Source organism: Helianthus annuus, chromosome 15 (assembly GCF_002127325.2).
Source record: "Helianthus annuus cultivar XRQ/B chromosome 15, HanXRQr2.0-SUNRISE, whole genome shotgun sequence".
Classification (NCBI taxonomy): Eukaryota; Viridiplantae; Streptophyta; class Magnoliopsida; order Asterales; family Asteraceae; genus Helianthus; species Helianthus annuus.
The window spans coordinates 64,130,499-64,137,076 of NC_035447.2; positions in this window are offsets into that span (position 1 = coordinate 64,130,499).

Here is a 6,578-nt window from a genome sequence, read left to right on the forward strand (position 1 = left end):
ATCTAAAGTAACTTAGACTATCACAAAAAATGTCTTTAACTAGTGTCCAACTTCTTCATATGTTTAGATAAGAGTTTATATTTTACTATTTATTAATATAGTTATTAACAAATAAACGCAAACGAATACAAATGAACACAAACGAATATTTAACTTGAAATTAAAAAAACACACCATCATCTGTAAACATCCAAGACAAGTAGCCAAATACAACCATTAAATAATAAATCAAGAGTTCAAGACACAAGAAGTCTACTACAAGCATAATACAAGAAATCAAGTTTAGCTAACATAATGTATAATTATCTCAAGTTACTTAGATATATCACAAAAGAATGTCTTTAATTAGTGTCCAACTTCTTCATATGTTTATATAAGGGTTTATATTTTACTGTTTTCTTAATATAATTATTAACTAACGTTTATGAGGGAAATAAAACTTAACAAATTAACAAAAACAAACAAACATGTTACCGAAAGTTAACAAACGCACTCGAACGAACGAGACCTTTGTTCGTTTTCGTTTATTTAACTAATCAAACGGAATATATTGTTTGTGTTCGTTCATTAACTAAACAAACTTCTTATTAAACAATTCACGAACTGTTCGCTGAACGTTCGGTTTATTTACAGCCTTAGAGTTTGGTAGGTGCAAATTATAATTTGTGACCTATCCTACCGCTGATTATATAAACAGCTAAATGTTGGTTTTCATTATGTATAATTTGAAATTGATATATGATTTTTGATTGAGTTCAATACATTCTTGTATGGCTCCTGAGTAAAGGTTTTTTTAACCGAAATCTTGATCTCAGTCACAAATATAATTTTATAAATATTTTTATAATTATGATATTGGTAAATGTTTGACATTTTAGACCATTTTAATTTAATTTGGTATGTATTATCATTTTTGTAATTTATTTTTAACAAAATCAGAACTCACATTTAAGAAAAACCGAGATTTGACTAAAGAAAACTTTAATCGAAACACTTCAACATAATTTTTGGGACAGAAATTATACTATAGCCCACTTCAATGAAGGGACCAGGTTCTATTTGATATCTCTCATTAAAAAATTGAGAATATTTTTATTTACCAAATAAGAAATTTCTATGTTTTTTCTTTACCAAATAAGAAATTTCTATGTTTCTTTACCAAATAAGAAATTTCTATGTTATTCTTAAATTAACAAGTTTATATTATAATTTCTATGTTATTCTATTTCTTTCTATCCATAGATATTTTACAGGTTAAAATAATTTGATTCATATTTGAATACTTGATATGTTAAACTATTAACACATACATTACGCTATGTCAAGCCCGCCACCATTGCAAAGATGGGCACGAGACACTACACCGCTAAGGGTGCGTGGAGCCGGCGTGAAGGTCACTATGGTCGTGGGGGCGGAATTGTGATGACTTTTCATTGTTTCTAAATATTAAATAATAGCCAATCATATAAAGTCACTTTAACATATACCACCTATATCACGTTTCACATTTCACTCTTCCATAACACATGTTCATAAGTGTGAAATGTAAAAGCCACCACCGCCTACGTAATACACTTTTTTTACATTCACCACATCACATTGTCTTAATGAAAAAATTGACTGTCGAGTAACAAAGTTGTAATAGTTTGACAATAAAGAATATTATTACCTTTATCCTAATAACCCTTTTGATACCAGTACTCCTATTTGACAAAATCAAAATAGGGGAGAGATTTGTAATTGGAAACAAAAGTGTACACATCAAACCACTAAATATTAAATCATTCTTTATCGGGGTTTTCGGGCGTCAGCTCCATTATTCGTAAATCTTATTTGTTACCATAGACTTGAAACATCTCAAGCCCGTGGTTTCGTTTGTTGAATTTACTCTTTGGTAGATAGTTCAAAATAAAACTATTAAATTCTAAAGAGTTAATTACATAAATGGGTCATGTGGTTTATACATAATTTCGCCTTTGGGTACTAACTTCTTTTTTTAACAGGTTTAGGTTCTATGGTTTCAATTTTGTAACACCTTTGGGTACTAACACCAAAATTAGTTAATTAATGACTAAAATACCCTTGCATTTTTTTAAGTTTATCAATGTAACACATTTGGGTACTAACACCTAATTTTATTTAAGTTTAAATCAATTTTACAAAATCTATTTATTTTTTTTATTTTCACTATTTTATTATATCTCTTAATTAACATAAACTCTATTTATTTATTTTTTTATTTTCATATTTTTATTAAATTTCTTATTTAACATAAAATCTACTTGTTACACCAATAATTTTTTAAATAAAATCTATTACCTATATAGTTTTATGTAAATTAAATTTTCGTTTTCAATTTTGGATTGAAATGATTGATAATAATAAATATCTTTCATGTAAAAAAATTTAAGCCTTTTTTTAACTCGTTTTTTTGTTCATTTACATTTTACTATTTTAGAAAGATATTTAATTTACATAAAACTATATAGCTAGGTATTTTAGATAAAACTGTATAGCTAGGTATTTTAGATAAAACTAAAAGATTTAAGCCTTTTTTTAACTCGTTTTTTTGTAAAATAGATTTTTAATTTACATAAAACTATATAGCTAGTAGATTTTACTGGTGCAACTAGTAGATTTTATGTAAATTAAATATCTTTCTAAAATAGTAAAATGTAAATGAACAAAAAACGAGTTAAAAATGGCGTAATTTTTTTACATGAAAGATATTTATTATTATTATTATTATTATTATTATTATTATTATTATTATTATTATTATTATTATTATTATTATTATCATCAATCATATGTATCCAAAATTCAAAACGAGTAAGATTTAGATTATTTAAAACTAGTAAGAAATTTAATTTACATAAAACTATATAGCTAGTAGATTTTATTTAAAAAATCTATTTAAAAAAATACTGGTGTAACAAGTAGATTTTATGTTAAATAAGAAATTTAATAAAAATATGAAAATAAAAAAATAAATAGACTTTATGTTAATTAAGAGATATAATAAAAAGATGAAAATAAAAAAATAAATAGATTTTGTAAAATTAATTTAAACTTAAATAAAATTAGGTGTTAGTACCCAAATGTGTTACATTGATAAACTTAAAAAAATGCAAGGGTATTTTAGTCATTAATTAACTAATTTTGGTGTTAGTACTCAAAGGTGTTACAAAATTGAAACCATAGAACCTAAATCTGTTAAAATAAAAAGTTAGTACCCAAAGGCGAAATTAGGTATAAACCACAGGACGCATTTGTGTAATTAACTCAATTCCAAATGCAGCAAAAAGTTTAGTCTTTACAAACGAAATAATCATTGTATCAAACTATCAATACATCGAATTGGTAAAATGTGATGCCAGCTACCATGGAGCCTTCGTCGCAGCCTCTCCATAGCCAATCAACCTAATGTGGATGCTAAAAGTCAGTTACGCTAAGTGGCTTCTACTTTAAATAAGGTAACTATAAAGGTTAACATCCATTAAACACATCAAGAATAACACATTATCGTGAACCATGTTATAAATTAGGTTTAACACCAAAAAAAAAAAAAAAAAAAAAAAAAAAACTGGAATCGAGCCTTTTTCCTTGGCATTAGTGTGAACATTTTTTCTAACGTAACAATTTTAGGTGAAAAAGAATATTAAGATTTATTATGTATTTATATTTCTTTCCTTATAAATGTAGATCTTGTACAGTAATACAAGGTCGAGCAACTTAACTAAATATTCTTACTTTTAAACTGTGTAAATATGCATGTCAAAATTTTTAAACGTTTCTATGCATGTGAAAATTTTGTTTATATATATTAATATCACGACGCCAATTTATAAAAAGAACATGTGTTCGACATTAAATAATGAGAACATTACATTTTTTCAAATTGTCTAGGTCAATGTTCACCTAAAGTTTTTTACGAATAGGTTCGGTAAGATAATCACAACATGGATGCATAAATCATTTATAATTAGATTGTACGAACAAGATATTATATAAAATGAAATCGTGAGAGAGATGGATAGGCTGCTAACATTTAAAATTGCAAAAAATATTGTTTTTTCGTTTGAATTACGGTCAAGAGAGGACGATGGACTACTCGAATTTGTCAATATTTAAGTTGCAACTTTTATAGTACACCCTTTGAAAAAGCAAATATACGGTGGCTCAAAAGTTACTTTCTCTTAGATCATGCGATGTGGAGACACCGCGAGAGATGTGAACCCTTTCCGCATCCTCAACATCACCCCGTATGGTGGTGTGAACATAGCGTGGAGCAAGGGGCTTGGAGGGGAAGACGGGGTTGGGGGCACTAGCAACGATTGGTTGGTGGATGTTGTTTGGAGCCGATGTAGAATGGCTAGATTTAAAAAAAAAATAATAAATAAAATTTTCTAATTAAAAATTAAATATTCTCGAATACTATATAAATTAATCACACCATTTTTTAACAATTCTCTTCTACCCCACTCTAATTTTTTTTAACATTGTTCTAATTTATAAAGAAATTGCATCTACACAACCGTTCATTTGACCCAAACAATCCATATGGCCAACCCGAAACCCCGAATCCTAGGCCGCCTCAAAACCGTAATCTAAATTCCGGGTAATTCACCCGACATAGTGACGTACGCATATCTTTTAACCAGTATGTTTTATCTACAATATTATTTGAGCAACAACCCGTTCCTATATCCCCCGTCTCAATTTCCACCACCAAACATCTTCACCAACAACTCGTTCTTATATCCCCAACGAACCCTACAACCGACTTCATGCCAGAAACCCAACCGCAAAATATTGATGAACCATCAGCTCCAAAGGATAAAAAGAGAAGCCATAGAAAGATAACCAATGATGAGAAGGCCCAAAGCAGTGACCGAGTTTCGGTAAAATGGACATTCGCAGAAAAATTAGTTTTAACCAAATATTGGATACACGTATTGGAGAACCCGGTGATCGGTACTATGTTTTATTTTTAAAAAAAATATATATTGTTTTTTTTAGTATTATATATATTTTACTAATATGTAATTTTTTTTAAATAGCTACAAATCAACACCAAACCGAATTTTGGGATCCTATAAAAGATCTTTATCATGAAACATTGAAATGAGACTTGTACCAAAAGAAAGATGATAGTGAAATAAATACCGTCGTCACATCCTTTAATGATTACTACCACAACATCAAGAATAACCCAAAAAGCGGTAAACTGAAGCCGAATTTGTGATGAGTCATTTACTACTTATCAAGGAAAAAAAAGAAACACCCGTTCAAATTTATTCACGGGAAGTGACGAGGTACCATAACAAACGGATGAAAGTACCGCTTGCGAGTGAATCGTCAAAATACGAAAACAAGCTTCTCTACTCGTTCGGATGCTTGTAACGACATTGATCTACACTTAAGCGATGATGATGTCGAGGTTGAAGCGAGCCGCCTACCCGGTAGAGATAAATCAAAAAAGTGCTCACAAAAATCATCTACTTCGAGTGTGGAATATACCGAACATTTATCTGAGCTAAATGAATGTATTTGTACGTTCAATAACATTTAACAAGAAAAACTCGAGTAAAGAAAAAGCATTCGGGTGATTTTTTAAGAAAAATTGAATCTAAAATAGAAGAAACAACTGGCGAAAGAAAAATGAGACGACATGAAACTCCTCACTCTGAGCATCGATCACCTAGCCGGCCCTGAAAGATAAATATAAAGAGGAAATTAACTAATCATGCAAAAGTATAGTCTTACTTAGTATGTTTTTTAATTAGTTTTTTTTATTATTTTCAGTATTTTTTTAATTTTATGTAACGTTATTGCTTTATTTAATATAAATATTTTTTTTATTTTATTAAAAAAAAAATAAGAAAGATGGGTACAAAAAGCGCCCACAACCACCTCGTGGTTTGTGGTGCTTGGTGGGCAAAGCCCCCTTATGCTAACGTGACAAACACGTATAGCGTAGTCTGAAGGTGTGTAAGTTCACGGATACAAAATACATCTAGAAAGAAAGAAAATATTTTATATTCCAAAGTTAGTCTTTAAATTTAAGTGCCTCTTAACATACTAAGGGGGTGTTTGGGATTGCGTTTTCAACCTGATTATTTGATTATTGTGTTTTGAAATCGCAAAAAATCTATTTTGAGTATTTGGTAAAAAAATAATAAAAAGTGATTTTTTACGTTTTGTAGAGTTCAAAACGTGATAATCCATAAGTAGGTCACCCCTTGCTGCAGGAAAACGTGATAATTCAAAAACTGATTTTTTACGTTTACACTTATTTATTTTTTTAAAATATATATACTTGCCAAACACTCAAATAGTTGATTATCTGATTATTGTGATATAAAACGACATAATCAAATCCAAACAATGTTGATTATCTGATTATTGTGATATCAAACAACATAATCAAATCCAAACACTATCTTTCTGCAGCACGTTTTGTTACAGCTAATTATCTGATTCTAATTATTCAAAACGCATAATCTATTTTCAAAACTCAACCCCAAACACGGCATAAACATTATAAGTGAAGTAAGATTTTTTTTTCTTTTAAT